The following is a 19,284-nucleotide window of genomic DNA, read 5'->3' as shown; positions in this document are numbered from 1 at the left end:
GACCTTTGGACTTTCCTCAATCGCAATTGCGAGGGTCGAACCCTCATGGGGGAAAGCAATCCCCAGATGGCTCTGCTGCCTCATATTGAAGAGCTATAGCGAGCTCTAGATCAGCTAAAGGCTCAGCAAAATGAGTGAGGGCAGGTCACAAAGGAGTCCCCCTTTTCTCTGGCTATGTTAGTAGCCCCTCTCCCATCTAGATTCAGAATGCCTGATATGCGGATATTCGATGGGAATTCTGATCCGCAGGATCATTTGTACGAATTCAACGACCTGATGGAACTTCACCAGGTTTTTGACTGGGCAAAATGTTGATGCTTGGCAGTGACTCTTACATCTCATGCCAAGCGATGGTTCAGGTCTCTCCAGGCAGGATCAATCAGCTTGTGGAATTAGATGAGCTTGACATTCCTAAGACACTTCCAAGTGAACAGGAAGTTCTTAATGCCTTTAAGCTACCTGTAATGACTCTCTCTCTAGCTAGTATACTCATAAAATAAACAGTAAAACTCACTAAATATATATATTATGAAAATATACATGTAGATGAGTATGAAATAATGGGCCCAATTTTTCTTTATATATACAAAACTATACATAGTGTACATAAATTTCTCAAGAAGCTCGACAGTGTTGCCCAACCCTTCCGCATCTTGACATTCCAAGCGATTGTATCTCATCTACTACCTGCAAAAACATTGAAAACAACGAGGCGAGCACTAATTGCTCAGTAAGTAAACCCGCTATGCTACCCTTCTATCTCCGTTGCTCATATTCTAAATTATTTCCTTACATCACACTTCTCTCTTCTTCTCTGTTCCTTTCTATTTTTTCTCTCTGTTCTTTCTCTATTCTTTTTCTGTTCTTTCTCTATTTTTTTCTGTTCTTTCTCTATTCTTGTTTCTCACTTACTTACTAACATGTAAGCACAATTGGAGAAACTAATTTTGAATAATATGAATGCCATGATACATGTGCATAAATGCATAAAGAATGCAATTTCTTTTTTGTTTTCTGTTTCTCTTATTTCTTTCTATTTTGTTCTTTCTTTTTGTGTTCTATTTTTTCTTTCTTTCTATGTTCTATTCTTTCTTTCTTTCTATTCTGTTCTTTCTTTCTATGTTCTATTCTTTCTTTCTTTTCTTTCTTCTATGCCAATCGGACTCGGTTAAGGCATAGATTCGGAACCCTGGCCATGTGAGTGCGTACAGTCCTCATCTACATGCACTTCTATCGAACTGTACAACTCTTCTTTCTGATTCTAAGGCTGTGCACTAAAGGCGGCGTGCATGTAGCTAAATTCTATTGGTACAGTTCTCATTTTTTTTTTTTTGGAAAAGGTAAGTATTTTATAAAAGAGACAAAAAATGTACAAAAGCGAGGGGCATACCCCAAGAGGATGACTGATAATTCTCAGTAAAAAATACACATGGGAAAACCCACAAAGCCATAAATGGCGTGAAAAGAGCACGCAGGCTCCCCACAAAACAAAACAAGAAGATGCCATAAATCACAAAGCCAGAAACCAGTATAAAAGAGCACGCAAGCTCCTTGCAAAGCTAAACAGAAAGATGCCATATCGCACGGAGCTGGGTCGAGATCTCGTACTTAGGTGCTAAACTCAAAATCTTGGCTCGGACTAGATCACAAATAGCTAAGACAATATCTCTGCGAGAGCTACAGTGTTGACAAAACACTCGATTATTCCATTCAAACCATAGGAAATAAACAGTGGCTAAGAGCACCAAGCAGGAAAGAAGGTGTCTGAAGTCACCCTCGCGTCTAAGATGCAAGCTAGCCCACTAGAGCAAAGGGAGCCAAGAGAGAGTAGGCCATATAGTGAGCATCCTAGTAGTGACCTCCCGCCAAACATAACTTGAGAAGTCACAGCTGAAAAACAAATGGTCATGGGTCTCTGTAGCTGAACTGCACAAAACACACAGGGAAGACATAATGACACCATGAGAGCTAAGCCGATCCATGGTGTGAAGCTGACCAAGAGAAATGAGCCAGAGAATGAAAGAGTGGCATGGAATATGCCCTGGAAACCACAAGAGATGATGAATCGAGTTCACATCCCGTTTGTCTCGCAACACATTCCAGGTTGAATCAATAGAGAAACGTCCAGACGGGTGCCCCTTCCACACAAGATGGTCAGGAAGACTTGCTGAAGGTTGCACTATAATGAAGTCCCAGATATGCTGAAGATCTACATTGCCCAAAGGAAAATCCCATAAACCATCTCGAATAATGTTTGAAACCCGAGCATCCCATGGCAAACTAGTGGAAGTCAAAGTTCTAAAAGGGAGCAAGTCACACAAAGGTCCCTACGACAGCCAGTGATCTTGCCATAACATGGTGTCCCTACCATCACTGATACAAGTCACAATAAGACCCCGGCACCAAACTCTGCTAAGTAAGATCTTCCTCCAAGCCCATGAAGCCCCAAACTTAACTCGAATATGCCAAAATGATTGACCACAGAGGAGAACCAAATGGGCCCAAGAGGACCATACAAAAGACCTATCATTAAGTAGTCTCCATACATGTTTAAGAATAGCCGCTCTATTCCAATCTTGGATCCTCTTAATCTCCAGCCCACCCTCTCTCAATGGATAGCAAACAGAAGACCATACAACCTTGGTACCAGAAGGGAACAAAGAAGTACCCCTCCAAAGAAACGATGCCAAAATACTCTCAATCCGTCTAACTGTAGCTGCCAGCAAAAGAAACATGGATGACCAATATACATGTATGGAGAAAAGCACCGACTTGATTAGCTGTAGCCGGCCTGCATAGGTCAAAGATGCCAACGTCTATAGCCTAATCTGAGACAGAATTCGCTCTAACAGAGGCCTACAATCAAAATGTCAAAGCCAGGTAGAGATCAGAGGAACCCCAAGATATCTTATTGGTAACTGGCCCAACTAGAAACCATGATAGACTGTAACCCAATCTGCTCCTCATCGGTACACTTCTAACAAACTGTACAGTTACTTCTTTCTGACTCTGAGGCCCTTCACTGAAGGCGGCATGTATGTGGGACTATTCTTCTCTGTCACTCACGGGTTCCCCATTGCAACAACCTTCTCTTCTCTTATCTTTTTACAATTAATTCTTTTCTTTCTTTTTCTTTATTCTTTACTATTCTCATCCATGTGTATGTGCATGGAACTATGCTCATTCTTTGCTATTCTTTCTAAATACAAATGTGAGAATGCATTATGGCATATAAAAATATCATTAGAGAACTAATATTTTCTACCAACAACATTCCCATACTTGAAATCAATCATAGCTTATTAGACTAAAAAATATTTTGAGGTAGTCATTCTGCACAGATCATATTCAAGAAGGCATATCTTGAGTTATACACATTATATTTCTACGATCTTGGTCTCATTTTAAAGCTTAGAGACAGGGCTACAACTTTTATGTTTAGGTCTCAACCAGTTCAATTGGTAAGATGCCCAAAAATCACTCAGAAGGTCACAGCTGTGACAGGGCAACCATGGTAACATGTTTTCTCTTAGGATTTTCATCAAACAAATTGCATGCATACTCAAACTCTATTTGGCTACACTTCTACTTCTTTCTCAAGCCACCAATATTTGGAGCAAAACTCCATTAAATCAACACTAAACCTGGCCAGGAAACTACACTCCATAAAGTCTACTCAAACTCTTTCTAAATTCAACCAAACTTCCATCAATCATCATATAGGCAAAGTCTACATTCTCATGGCTGAATTTTAATTATCATCAAGTATCAATCTCATCAAAACTTCTCAAAAACATAAGCACATACATACATGTACAAATCTTTACAAACTTACTCAAATCAAACTTAGGGTTGGATTTACTTACCTTAATCTTGGATAGTTCCACACTAGAAACTCTCTCTTTGGGTAGATCTCCTCTTCTTCTTAAACCCTAAGCATATTACTATAAGAATTCAACACTTTAAAAATTAATCTCACATCATATTGCAAGAACTCTTACCTTTGGATGCTTAGGATTGAATATCTACCAAAATCCAACCAAAAATCCTCTAAATTGCCTCGGAATTTTGATGAAGAAAATGAGAGAATTTGGAGATGAAAGTGGCGTGTGAGGGAGTAGAGAATGATAGAGTTTTCAAGAATGAACTCAAAATATCACATTTATTACTTCTACTTTCCCATTTTACCCCTGCACTTTCTATGAAATTTCATCTATGTCCCTTAGTCAATTACAATAATGCCCTCATTTTTATTAACTTCTCCATGAAATTCTATCTTATTCCACTCCCCACTTTTTCAACTAATTATGAGTGAAAAGACCATTTTACCCCTAATGAAATTTTAAGGCATTTTGTTCACACTTGTTCAAGATACCGTTAACAAAATTCAACTAAGGGTATTAGGGAATACATAAAGCTACGTACCACGATGTGGGCATTACACTACCTCAATAACATAAGGCAAGAGAGGGATGAATCCCTCCAATCTTACATCGACAGATTCCACAGAGAGCTCCATAAAGTAGCTCACACTCTCGAAGAGTCCATTCGGACTCTCATCATTGTGGGAGTTCTGCAATCAGAGGATGATGTTTCTCTCACCCGCTTCTACAGCCTTACAGAGAAATACCTCCGTATTGAGAACTCCATGGCAGCGCTCAGCCACCATGACCCTGGTCTTTTGGGTAGTACGCCAAGTCGAGGGAAAAATAGGAGGGCTAATCATCGATGGGCTAACGATGATTAGCAAAAAGGAAAGAAACAGCGGTTTGAGCCCAAGAAGTCTTATGCTCTAGTTCCTCGTCGCAATTGCGACAAGAATCAATATACCCCTTTGAACGCATCTGTCTCAGCCATTCTTGACAAGTCGGAAGAGGCCGGCCTGGTCAGAGAACCTGAGCCCATGAAAAATCCCCCCTCGGCTAGAAACAGTAAAAAATATTATCGTTATCATTGGGACAATGGGCATCACACCAATGAGTGTCGAGCTTTCAAGCAGGCGATCGAAGATCTTATCAAAAGCAGGGGTATTTCAATGAGTATGTTGATGACTCTTCTTCCGTAAGGGAGAAAAATTGAGAGGAACCGGGTAAGAAGCATCGTGATCGCAAGGGTATCTGTAGCGTGAGGATAATCTTTAGGGGACCACACCTCTGGGGAAACTCGCACAACCCATCACGACCCTATCCGTGTGATGAACACGACGCAGCGACCATCAAAGGTTTGCAGAGAGGAGGAAATCACTTTCTCTAAAAATGATGCAGTCTGATTGCATCATCCCCATGATAATGCTCTCATCATCACGCCCCAAATCAGGCGTTGTGATGTCCACAGAATGTTGGTGGATAACGAAAGCACTATGAACATCCTGTTCCAGCGAGCTTTCGAAAGAATAAAATTGGATGAGGCCAACTTGAAGCCCGCCTCTATCACCCTATATGGTTCTACAAGGGATCATCTGATCCCCAAGGGAACGATCTCGCTTCCAGTCACGCTGGGTGACTTTGACAAGGTGACCAGGGTCACTGAATTCTTGGTAGTGGACTGCCCCTCCACTTTCAATGACATCCTAGGGTGACCTCTACTAAGGAGCTTCAAGGTAGTCACTTCGATCTACCATCTCAAGATGAAGTTCCCCACCCTGACAGGGATAGGGGAAGTAAGCGAATCTCAAGACACATCTCGTAACTGTTATGTAAGGGCAGTGCAGATGGCGTGAAAGGGGAAAGACATCCCCCGCAGCATTCCCAAACAGGCAATAGCGATTAGTCGAATCGAACCACAGCCTGGCCCAGCTGAGGATAATATGGACCCTCATATTCAAGAATGCCCTTCCAGTGGGCCAGTTAAGGATCTATCGGAAGTGTCAGTCGACCAAAATGAGTCGAGCCGAGTGTTGAGGATTGGAAGCAATCTCAACCCCCAGCTCGCTAATTACCTGACCAGCTTCCTCAAAGAAAATATTGATGTGTTTGCGTGGATGCGTGCCGATATGGTTGGGATCAACCTGGACATCATTTGCCATGTCTTGAACATCGATAATGAAGCTAGGTCAGTCCGTTAGAAAAGAAGAGCGATGGATCCAAAGCGATATGCTGCCTTGAAAATCAAGGTAGATAATCTCCTTCAGAACGGGTCTATCCGAGAAGTGCTCTACCCGAGCTGGGTTGCCAATCCGATTCTAGTAAAGAATCCCAATGGAAAATGGTAGACCTGTGTTGACTTCACCGACCTCAATAAAGTCTACCTAAAATATAGCTTTCCCCTACCTAGGATCGACTAGCTCGTTGATGCCACCTCATGGCACGAGCTGCTAAGTTTTATGGACGCATACTTAGGATACAATCAAATTCTGATGTATGCGCTGGACGAAGAGCATACCTCCTTTGTTACAGATCAGGGGTTGTATTGCTATAGAGTTATGCCCTTTGGCCTGAAAAACGCTGGAGCGACTTACCAGCAGCTGGTTAACCGAATATTTTTTGAGCAGATCGAGAAGTCGATGGAAGTCTATGTTAATGACATGCTAGTCAAGTCGCATGTCGCTTCAAATCACATAGCGCATGTCGCTGAGATGTTCGACATCCTTTGAAAGTATAGAATGAAGCTCAATCCTTTCAAATGCTCATTCAGAGTATCCTTAGGAAAATTTCTGGGGTACATGGTTAACCAGAGGGGAATAGAGATCAACCTCAAGAAAACCCAAGCTCTCTTTGACATGAAAAGCCCGACCAACGGAAAACAGGTTCAGAGTCTCAATGGACGAATAGCGACACTCAGTCGCTTCATATCGAGGGCAACAGATCGATGCTTGCCATTCTTTAACATCTTTAGGGTCAATAAGAAGTTCGAGTGGACTCCCAAGTGTAAACAGGCATTCTAGAGCATTAAAGAGCACTTTGGAAAACCACCTCTTCTGTCCAAACCTCTTCCGCAGGAAATTCTGCTCCTATATTTGTCCATCTCACAGTACGCGGTCAGTGAAACTTTAGTTCAAGAAGAGAGCAAGATTCAATGGCCAATTTATTACGCGAGCAAGCGTTTGCTGGATGTCGAGATGCGGTATCCAAAAATAGCGCGGTTGGCTTATGCCCTGCTGATCGCTTCCAAAAAGTTGTGACCTTACTTCCACGCCCACACAATTCATGTAATGACCAGTTACCCGCTCAAGCAAGTCCTCCAGAAACCAAAGACATTGGGTAAATTGCTCAAGTAGGCCATGGAACTAAGTCATTTCAATCTGCAATACAAACCGAAAGCAACTATCAAAGGGCAGGCTGTTGCCAATTTCATCTCAGAATTCTCATATCATCCGATAAAGAAATCCAAGCAACAAGCCAGCGAAGTCACCTAGGAAACTGTTCAAAACCTATCGACTTGGAGCCTATACGTCGATGGATCATCAAATAGGAAAAGGGCCGGAGCAGGTCTTCTCCTCCTAAGTCTCGAAGGGACTCGCATTCATGGCATTCTCCGTTTTGGGTTCAAAGCGACCAATAATGAGGCCGAGTATAAAGCTCTGCTTGTTGGATTGTAGTTGGCAAGAGAAATGGGTCAACCACGATCAGCATTCACAACGACTCCATGCTGGTTATAAACCAGATTTTGGGGGAATATCAAGCCAAGGAAGAAAACATGATCGGCTTTTTGAAGAAAGCTAAGGCCGCACTCAAGCCGTTTAAGCACTTCATAATCACGTAGACTCCTAGGAACAACAATTATGTCGCAGATGCCTTGGCAAAGATAGCTTCATCGCTGGACTTGGACGCACTAGAGAGCATTCCTATTTGATTCATAGAGGCCCCCAATGTCAATTCGCCCGAGCAAGCCATGAATGTAGCTGAATCAGTCTCCTGGATGACCCCCATCATTTAGTATCTCCGAGATGAGATCTTTCGCAACAACAGGGTCGAGGCAAGAACCCTACGAACAAGAGTTGCTCGTTACACACTCATAGGAGATCAGTTGTATAAGTGAGGGTTTAGCACCCCTCTTCTCCGATATGTAACCGATGAAGAAGCAGATTATATCATGAGGAAGATACATGAAGGGATCTGTGGTAATCACATGGCCGCATGATCCCTCACTAACATGGTTGTTCGTCAAGGGCATTACTGGCCCCTGATTCAAGAAGACACCTACAACTTTGTTAAAACGTATGATAAGTGTCAGCGGTTTGTAAACGTACCACAAGCTCCTTCCCACCAGCTAGTAACCATGTCCAACCCCTAGCCATTCCTCATGTGGGGAATCAATCTCATCGGACCCATGCCAATTGGTAAAAAGGGAGTTAAATATGCAGTGGTCGCGGTACACTACTTCACCAAGTGAGTCGAAGTAGAGCCGTTGGCCGTGATCACCACCAAAAAGCTCAAGGACTTCATCTTCAAAAATATTGTGTGCTGCTATGGGATTCCTTATAACCTTATCTCTGATAACGGGAAGCGGTTCGATAACAAGGAGTTCAAGCAGTTTTACGATGAGTTGGGTATCCATAAGAAATTTGCCTCAGTTGCAAGACCGTAAGCAAATGGTCAAGTTGAAGCTGTCAACAAAACCATCAAGCACATGCTGAAGGCCAAACTTGGTGCAGCCAAGGGAAATTGAGCCGACGACCTTCCTGGAGTTCTGTGGGCATACAGGACAACTATAAGAAACTCTACCTCAGAAACCCCTTTTTCGCTAGCATATGGCTGTAAAGCAATGATCCCTGTGGAGGTAGGAACCGATTCACTTCAGAGGGACCTGTTCAACGAGGCAGGCAATGAGACACTTATGTGTGCAAGTCTGGATCTAGTTGAAGAACGTTGCAACATGGCTCAGCTAAGAATAGCAGCCTATCAGCAACGCGCAAAAAGGTTCTTCGACTCTAAGGTCAGAAGAAGAGATTTCTAAGTCGGCGACCTCATTTTAAAGAAAGTCCTTCTCAGTACTAGAGAACCAAGTGCGAGAGTTTTGGGACCGAACTGGGAGGGCCCATACTGCATCGCCAAAGTGATAAAACCAGGGACTTATCATCTCAAAAGGCTGAATGGTTCTGATGTACTGCGAGCTTTGAATGCTGAACATCTCCGACCATATTATCAGTAATTCCAAACTCAATTTTTCCTTGTAAAGACTACCTTTCTTAGTCCTTGTAAATAAAAGATGTCCTTTTACAATTATCTTTCCATGTGTATAATTTTGTTTGCATAGACTTGTTCCAATGTTATTGTAAGCAGTTAGAATGCGATCTCATGTATAACATATATGGGGTACGAAAATTGTAAATACTCATGAAAGATTAAGAAAGATATGTATTTATTCATTGATAAAAGGGAAAGTACATAAGCGAGCAGGAAAAAGACTCCAAAAGTAAAAGCAATCATTGGCCTTCATCCCCAATTCCTGGAGGCACGACCTCATCGTCCCTAGGCTGATCGTCGATCACCTGGTCGACCGCGGGCTCCTCTGGGACATACTTCGAATGCTCTTCCAGGTCGGGTCCTTGGGTGGCCTCCGCTGCATCCTCATCGTCAAGCCATGCCATTGATTTGAGGATGTCCTGGTATTCCTCTAGGAGATCGGATAGATCCATTTCAGGATTCTTCGGCCGTAGGGCATAGATGGACTGAATTGCCCATTCAGTAGCCTTCTTCTCGATCTCTGACTCTTGTCGCTGCATCTCTCTAGTCAGCGAAGTGACTCTTCCTCGACTAGCTTGAAGTTCAGCCTCAAGCGCCCACATTTTCTTCTCGGTGGCCTCCCATAGTTCACCCCTTTCCCACTCTGCTTGTAACGCTCACTAGGAGGTCGTTTTCAGCTCCTGGTCTTTCTTGCCAGCCTCCCTAGTGAGTCTGGCCATTTTCCTCTAGAGCTTTTTTCCTCTTTGTGCTTGTCTAGCTCGGCCTTCTAAAATTCCACCGTGCGAAGAGCAGCATTCCTTTCATTCAGGTACTAGTTCACCGAAGTAGTGGATAAGTCTTTCTCTGCTTTAGCGACTTCTAAGTCCCGTTTGAGTTGCATACTCTCTTCTCTCAACGCGACCATCCCCTCAGTAGCTCCTAGTGGACCTTTTGTAGGGACAATTGTATGGAGAGCAGAGCCTGTGAACGAAAAGAGTAACAAGTTAGTTTCCTTGCTACTGAAAAGAATAAATGTAAATCCTCACCGAGGATAGCTCGTTCTACCTTGCTCAACTGCTGAATGGATGTAGACTCAAGTCCATAGGATTGGAAGCCATGAACTTCTTAAAGGCCAGAAGTTGTCCCATTGAGTCCAGCACAAGAGTGTTCATGCCTGCGCCTCCAGCAGGAGTCGTATCACCGGTCGATTCCTTGCCTGGTCTCCTCCCAGGGTCCGCGGCCTTCCTCTACCTTGTTCGCGGTGCCCCCGCAGTAATGGAGATGTCAGTAGCACCCTTGGAAGGCCCTCCCGAGCGAAACACTTGGTAAGGCTACGACCTCTCAGGCTGAACGCCCAGGCCCTCCGGTTCAGACTCTGACTCTTCAGTCCGAAGTTGTTTTTGCTTCTTGGACTTTTGGGCCACGATCTTGTGCTTTGGGCGAACAGTCGAAGGCTAAGGAACCCCAACAGGTCACACCAGAGCACCCACTATTGCCCCTCCGACGGGGGACCGCTGGGAGTTACTCCTGTCGGTACGGTTGTGCCTACTCGGGGGAAGGTGAACTGCCTTGGTCGTGGTGATCTGGACACCTTGGGAGGCATGGTCGCTGCATGCGAGCATCGTTAGCAAAACAGTTCGCTGCATGAAAAATCTAAATAAGCTAAGGTTGTGAAGCTTACTCGATGTGGTCTCTAGGGTCGCTTCAGAGTTGAAGAAACCATACTTTCGCAAATTTGCGGTTGACATGAGCAATCTTGCATCACGACTCTCTTCGGGCAAAAAGCCGAAGGTGGTGATCTGATAAGAGCTTGAAAGTATATATTTTGTTATTGATTTAATTGGATTATTTGTGGAAAAATGTGTTTATCTTACCTTTAGAGAATTTTTTTGATGAATTCTAAAGATCGGGAGGATGAAGTTGATAGTGAAGAGATGAGAGAATGTTTAAGATACTTAAATGCTTTACCAGCCTTGGTTCGTCCTGAAGCTAATTCGATCAGAGAAATTGGAGTTGTGGCGTCTCAGTCAACTTTACCAATCACAAAGGCACCTAGACTTGAGCTCTAGCAACTACCATCTCATTTAAGGTATGCATTTTTAGAAGAGGATAAATTTTTTCCAGTCATTATTAATGCTTCTTTGAGTGTTGTAGAGGAAGACAAGCTGCTACGCATATTGAGAAAGTACAAGAAGGCTCTTGGATGGACAATTGGGGATATAAAAGGTATCAGCCCTTCAATCTGCACGCACAAGATCTTAATGGAGGAAAGTAACAAGCCTACTATCTAACCACGAAGAAGATTGAATCCAGCAATGCAAGAAGTGGTCAAGAAGGAGGTGTTAAAGCTTTTAGATGCAGGAATCATATATCCAATTTTGGATAATGCCTGGGTGAGTCCAGTCCAAGTAGTGCCAAAGAAAGGAGGAATGACAGTGGTCTGTAATGATAACAACAAGCTGATACTAACACGAACAGTCACAGGATGAAGAGTATGTACCGACTATTGCAAACTGAATTCTGTGACTCGTAAGGACCATTTTCCATTGCCATTCATCGATCAAATGTTGGAGAGGTTAGCTAGGCATGAGTTCTATTGTTTCCTGGATGGATATTCAGGCTACAATCAAATTGCTATACTGCCAGAAGATCAAGAGAAAACGACTTTCACGTGCCCATATGGAACATTTGCCTATCGAAGAATGCCTTTTGGCTTGTACAACGCTCCTGCAACTTTTCAACGTTGCATGATTTCAATATTCTCTTATATGGTTGAGAAGTCCATTGAAGTTTTCATGGACGATTTTTCTATTTTTGGAGATTCTTTTGATGCTTGTTTAATTAACTTGTCTAATGTTTTGCGGAGATGTGTTGACACTAACTTGGTGCTAAATTGGGAAAAGTGCCATTTCATGGTACATGATGGGATTGTGTTAGGTCATCGAATATCCGCGAATGGAATTGAGGTGGATCGCATGAAAATTGAAGTCATTGTGAAACTACCACCTCCAAATTCAGTGAAGGCTGTTAGAAGTTTCCTTCGGCATGCGGGCTTTTATAGGAGATTCATACAGGATTTTTCTAAAATCTCTAAACCTCTTTGTGATTTATTAGCTAAGGATGTTCCTTTTAATTTCAGTCAAGAGTGTTTAAAAGCAAAATTAATTTCTGCTCCTATTATTGTTGTGCCCGATTGGGAACTACCCTTTGAACTCATGTGTGATGCAAGTGACTATGCTTTAGGGGCCATTTTAGGACAGCAAAAAGGTAAGGTTTTGCATGTGATTTATTATGCCAACAAGACTTTAACGAGACCACAGTTAAATTATGCAACTACTAAAAAAGAATTTTTAGCAGTAGTATTCTCTATTGACAAATTTCGTTCTTATTTGCTAGGTACCAAGGTTATTGTGTACACTGACCATGCTGCGTTGAAGTACCTCCTAGCAAAATGGGATTCCAAGCCAAGATTATTGCGATGGGTACTGCTTTTACAGGAATTTAACTTGGAGATTAAAGACAAGAAAGGAACGGAAAATCAAGTGGCTGACCATTTATCCCGATTGGAATCCAATGAAGAAGTTCAAGAGGAAGAAAAGTCAATCAACGAATACTTCCCAGATGAGCAATTGTTTGCTATTCAAGAAGTGTCGTGGTTTGCCGATATTGCGAACTATTTAGCGTAGAAAGTATTGCCTCCTGGAATGAACTCCCAAAGACGAAATAAATTTTTGTAGATTTAAAGTATCACTTTTGGGAGGATCCATTTTTGTACAAGCATTGTGCCAATCAAATGATTAGAAGATGTGTGCCAGAAGAAGAGATGACGAATATTCTTCATCATTGTCATTTAAGGGAAGTTGGTGGTCATTTTGGTTCAACAAAGACTGCCACTAAAGTTCTTCAATCAGGATTTTTCTGGCCAACTCTTTTTAAAGACGTTTTTCATTTTGTTATGAGTTGTGATGAGTGCCAACAGGTTGGGAACATATCTAGGAGAAATGTCATGCCTTTAAATAATATCCTAGAAGTAGAATTGTTTGATGTGTGGGGGATAGATTTTATGGGACCTTTTCCTTCTTCGTTTTCTAACCATTTTATTTTGGTTGTTGTAGATTATGTTTCAAAGTGGGTGGAAGCTGCTACGTTGCCAACAAACAATGCTCACGTAGTTATCAAGTTCATAAAGAAGAATATCTTTTCAAGGTTTGGCACGCCAAGAGCTATTATCAGTGATGGTGTTTCTCACTTTTGCAATCGCCAATTCGGAACGTTGTTAAGCAAGTATGAGGATCGAGTTGCTACCCCATATCACCCACAAACCAGTGGCCAAGACGAAGTATCCAATAGGGAGCTGAAACAAATCTTGGAAAAGACAATAAGCACTTCTCGAAAGGATTGGGCAACTAAGCTTGATGATGCACTATGGGTGTATAGGACGACATTCAAAACACCAATAGGAATGTCGCCCTATAGGATGGTTTACGGAAAAGCTTGTCACTTGCCAGTAGAGTTAGAGCACAAATCATATTGGGCAGTGAAGTTTCTGAATTTTGATCTACAAGTCGCAGGAGCAAAACGAGTATTGCAACTCAATGAGATGGAAGAGTTTCGCAATAATGCATATGAGAATGCCCGAATCTACAAAGAAAAGACTAAGTTGTGGCATGACAAACACATTGTGAACAAGGAATTCAAGGAGGGTGACAAAGTGTTGTTGTTCAACTCAAGACTACGACTTTTTCTGGGAAAATTGCGCTCAAGATGGTCTGGCCCATTCATAATTCATCGAGTGTTTCCGCATGGGGTGATAGAGCTTCACCACCCGACGAAGGGAACATTCAAAGTCAACGGCCAACGATTGAAACCTTATATTAAGAATGGGAATAAAGATGAGAAGGCTTCAATTCTTCTTCAAAATCCAAATATCTGATAGAAAGGAGTCGAGCTTAAGACTTTAAACAATCACTTTTTGGGAGGCAACCCAAGATTTTGATTCCATTTGGTTTTTATTTATTTTTATTTTTATGTGTATTAATGTTTCTGGTTAGTAATTTTTATGTGTTATGTTTTTGCGTTTTTTTTAGTTCGTTAATTCAGATGTTCAGATTGTTTTTCAGGTGATTGACAAAACGCACTCAAGGAACAATTAGAAGGGCCATCACGCTCATCGCAGTGGTACACTTCATCGCTGTAGCGAGCATGAATTACGCGCAGGACAGAACCCATTTGTGATTAATCACGCTCGTCGCAGCAACGCACTTCATCGCTACAGCGAGTGTGAGTCCAGCACGACGTCGTTATGAAAAGCGCGATCACCGCGACGACACATACAATCACCGCAGTGATCGGACCAGCCAATGTGATATCGCGTTTAAAAGAAAAATTTTCACTCACGTTTCAGTTTATTCCTCTCACAGTCTATTCCTATTCCTCTCCAGCCAACACGCTAACCATCACTCCCTTTCACAAGTTCTCAAATTTTTTTTTTTTTTTTTTTTTGTTTCTCCCCCATTGCTCACTAACACATTAAATTTCCCATCACATTTCGTAGATTAAGGAAGCAATAGGCAATTTCACGAAAAATAAAAGTTAGGGTTCCAAAAGAGAATTTGGGGGTTTTCGAAAATTGAGGTACTTCATACCAATTAAAGCACATTGGGCTCAAGTAAGTGTTTCTCAACCATTTTGCATTATAATTTTGATTATTGGAGGTTAGAATCCATTGATTTGAATTTTGTGGGAATGTGAGATGATTTTTGTTGGTTGTTGAAGATTGGGCGTGACTGATTTGATTTTCGTGGAAGCCTGTTGTTATCTTTGCGTGATTGAAGAAGGGAAGTTGTCGTTTGTGGGAGTGTGGTGATTTTCGTTAGGCATTGAGGGTAGTTTAACTGAGTGTTTGGATTGAGTGCAAAATAGTGATAATGGCACCCAAAAGGAAGCCAGGAAGTGATAGGAGAGACAAAGGAAAAGGGCAGGCCTCCAGTGATACCCGGTTTGTTAGTCAGGCTGCCCAGGAAAGATATGAGAATTTTGCAAAGAAACCGGGTGGATTTATTGAAGAAAGAGGGCTGGTGTTTATAGAAGTTTATGAAGGAATAACTGATGTGATTCAAGCTCTGGGTTGGGAGAAATTTTGCAAAGAACCCCCAGCGCCTGCTGTTGCCTTTATGGTAAAAGAGTTCTATGCCAACGTTCCTGATAGCGTTGACGGAAGGACAATGGTAAGAGGTAAAAAGGTAGTATTTAATGCTGCTGCTATTAATCAGTTTTATGGGCTGTCGCAAGTTGAGCTGGATGAGGATACCTATGCTGCCTACAAGCAAGAAGTGGATTTTGACGCAGTGATTAATTCTCTGACAGAAGGGAAAGCTACATGGTTTATTGCGGTTGGGGAACACATCTGTTTTGAAAGTAAGTTTGTGGACTCAACTTAGCGCATGTGGTTGTATTTTGTATGCTCTATATTGATGCCCTCAAAGCACATAAGCACTGTTAGCAAAAATAGGGCATTTTTTATTTATGTGATCCAGCACAAGATGAGGATGAATGTGGGGAGATAATTTTTCACAAGATTACCCATTTGGCAAAGCGTAATAAGACTGGTTTTTACTTCCCTCACGTGATTACTGAATTCTATAAGCAAGTTGAAGTGCCGTTGAATGTTGAAGAAGTTTTTATTCCGCAAGGAGTGTGTCTTACCGTGCAATTTCTGCAAAATTCAACCAATGGGGGCAGAGTAGAGGTACCCAGGACCTAAACCTCTTCATCGACGAAGCTTTCCCAAAAGAGATTAATTATCGAAGTTGAATGAAGACATCGAGAAGTTGAAAAAGCAACAGAATCGTCAAGAACCCTGGATGACGTAGATGAGTGGGTAAATGAGGGTGCAACATGAGATGCAAAGATTGCAACTTGCTCATGCTGGGATAGTAGCACCAGGGTGTGAATGGACTGATTTTGTGTACCCAGCAAATGAGGAGCAAGGCGATGCTCCTGATGATGATTCTAAGGAGAGTATGGAGGAGTAGATTGAAATTTCAATTGTGTTTTAGTTACTGTTGTCAGTGAAGTTTGGTTGGTTGTTTTTTTTTTTTTTTTTTTTATGTACTTGCATTTTGTTACTGTGTGTTCATTGAGTCTTTGTGAACTGTTAGCCTATCTTAATTGTTAATGCTCTTTTTATCCATTCTTGTATTCTGCATAACTATGATGGCCGACAAGGTCTGTTTAGTGTTTTTTTCGTTTTGTTAGAACGAATGGCGTATACGAATGGACAGCCTTTTTACGTTGAGGAATGCGGTAACGTTCTCTTTCTCTTATTCCTACGCTTAACATTGAGGACAATGTTGACTTTATGGTTGGGGGTAGGAATTTAAGGAACTTAAATTGAGCAGAATTTTTTTCTTTGGATTTAGAGAGCAGTTTTATTTATTCTTTTATTTTAGGTTGTGAGTTTTATTTTTGTCTCTTGGATGAAGTCATATGTCTATGATAGAAATGTGATTGCAATAACATAGATCTAATGGAGGACATTAATTTTTACCTTTACTTACAGATGTGTGTGTGAATATTAACGACATTGAGTTGAGACCTTAGTGAACTGTGGATTGAAAGTGGTTCAGTTACCTACTTAGAGATGTGTTATGTGTGAATTTTCCATGAACATTATTGTGATCTCAACAAACTCTAAAACTCATTTGATAATCACTCAAGGCGAAATCCTAGAATTCACATCACTTAGGAAATGATTTAAGCTGTTTTTGGATCGATTGAGCCTTTCAAGCCAACCCTTTTTATTGTCATCGCTAGTTAACCCTTTGAGCCTTTTAAACACAATTTAGCATTGTTTTTCTTTCTTTGAACTTACTTTTTACCCTACCCTGATTATGAGCCTAAAACACAATCCTACCCATGTTATCTTTAAGAGACTTAATTGTTATTCAAGCTTAGTAACAGTAATGGTGAGGAAGTGTAGTGTTGTCACAACCCAGGTTTATGCGAAGAAATTGGTTGGGGGTTGTGGAGAGCTTGTAAGATCAGTGGGGCTGTATGTGTGTATTCTACGTTCTTCTTGTTAAAAAAAAAAAAAATTCAGAAAAAGAAAAAGAGAAAAAGAAAAAGAAAAGAAAAATAGGCATTGAAAAACATTGTGAAGAGTGGAATTATGAATGGGGTTATATTATTGTCAAAAAGAAAAGCTCGATAGAGGTTGGGAAACTACTGAGTGAAAAAGCGAAGTGTTGTGTATGTTAGTAATAAGATTGAATAAAAATTAAGTTTCTTAATTTTATTTTTTGTTAATTTCCCTCTCCGTTCCTTCATGAACTCATACCCTAGCCTAACGTTACAACCTTTACAAAGACCTATTGATCCAAGGTAATGTGAAATTCTATATTAGTGGAGAGTGATTTGAAAAGTGAGCCTATGGAGTTTGATTCCATGATTCACATATAAGTCATAACCCGAATACTAAGAGCAAAATTTTGTTCATGATTCTTGTGCATAACACCATCCGAGTTTGTAGACTAATGGTTTGTGGTTGTATGGATGTTCTAGGGTCGATAACGAAAATGAAATTGATGTTTGCATTGTCTGTGAGTTTTAAGAGACTTTTAATTATTCTATTTGTTTTGTGTATATGCAATTTTTGAGACACCTTTATGAATTGATCCAAGAATTTTTGTTAGTATGTTCTTTTTATGTTTATGTTTTTCGTTACTTTTGGAGTTTAGGATAAGTTTAGTGTGGATGTTTGTGGGTATCATCGCTGGAAACCCTCACGAGACTACAACTCATCCAACTAGGGCCGCCTAGGGATATAAAGGCTTGTTGCATACGCTAAATGCAATTGTGTTAATCTACGAAAGTGATTTAGGATAGTTTAGATATAGGTTTTCATTGGTTGTTTTATTTTCAAGATTAGAGACTTATTTTATTGCTTAGTTTGCTAGGGACTAGCAAAAAGCTGGTTGGGGGTTGTGATAAGAGCTTGAATGTTGATATTTTGTTAGTGATTTAATTGGATTATTTGTGGAAAAATGTGTTTAAATTGTGGTATTTGAATAAATTCTTTCATAAATACCTTTTACCGGACCACGGGTGTATTTTGAGTATTTTCAGGTTCAAATAGATGTTTTAAGGGAAAAGAATGATGTCGATGGAATTCATGGTGCGTAGGAACAAACGGTACAAGAATCGGAGTTGAAACGAGAAAGTTGTGACGCATCAAAGATAGAACATAAAATCTGGAAATCCTTAAAGATGGGTATGCTTCGATGTTTCTGTCATAACTTGAGCTGTAGAAATTGGAATTCGACGATTCTTGTGGCGTTGGAAAGCTTATTCAGAGAGATACAAAGTTTGTGTTTATGACTTTACCAAATTCTGAAGATCACAGATGCCTCGTACAGAAAGAATGATTGCCACAGCAACTGTTCTTCCCGCCGCAACGATGGGTCACGGGCTGGTTATGTTAACGCATTATCCTAATCCGAATCTGAATGGGCTAAGGCATTTTACTCTTTTCCTAAGTAAGATCAGAACCCTAGGGTATAAATAAGAGTCTTTAAGAAGTTTTTAGGGAGTTTTTAGAGAGAGAAAGAGAAGGACGGCTACTAGTTTGGAGATCAGGATTCTTGAAGCTCTCGTTCAACGATTAGAGAAGTGTTTATATTTTTCTCTCTGAACTCATGTTATTGAATAGAATGATGATTTTTATTATTTTCATTATGAACTAATTCTCTTTTCTAGGGCTAAAGATGTAGCCCAATTTATGAATATGTGTTGATGTTTTCTTTATTAAATTCTTATTAAGCATTGATTCTAAGTTTTATTATTGTGTGTAATGCTTTCAATTCTCAAGGGCCCGAGAGTTGAATGATTTCATGGGTTGGGTTGAGATCGAGAGATGAAACCCGATTTGTCTAAGGTAATAAAACCATAGATTGAGCGAACGCTAGAGATAGATTACCGTGATCTGTGAGGCTCTGGTAAATTCCATGGAACTTAATGATCTCTTAGCTTCTAAATCCAACTTAGAGATATTTTGGGTTGTTGTTTAAGGGTTAATTCACTAATTGTTCGAGAGAAAATTAGGGGAATAATAGGGAGTTTGTCTTTTAGAATAAGTTTGATTAGGTTAGTAATGATCGTCAATACATAGGATTAAATTGGT

This window comes from Pistacia vera, unplaced genomic scaffold, assembly GCF_008641045.1.
Source record: "Pistacia vera cultivar Batoury unplaced genomic scaffold, PisVer_v2 Contig77, whole genome shotgun sequence".
Taxonomy (NCBI): domain Eukaryota; kingdom Viridiplantae; phylum Streptophyta; class Magnoliopsida; order Sapindales; family Anacardiaceae; genus Pistacia; species Pistacia vera.
The sequence above is the reverse complement of the archived record's forward strand: the minus strand, read 5'-3'. Positions refer to the sequence as shown.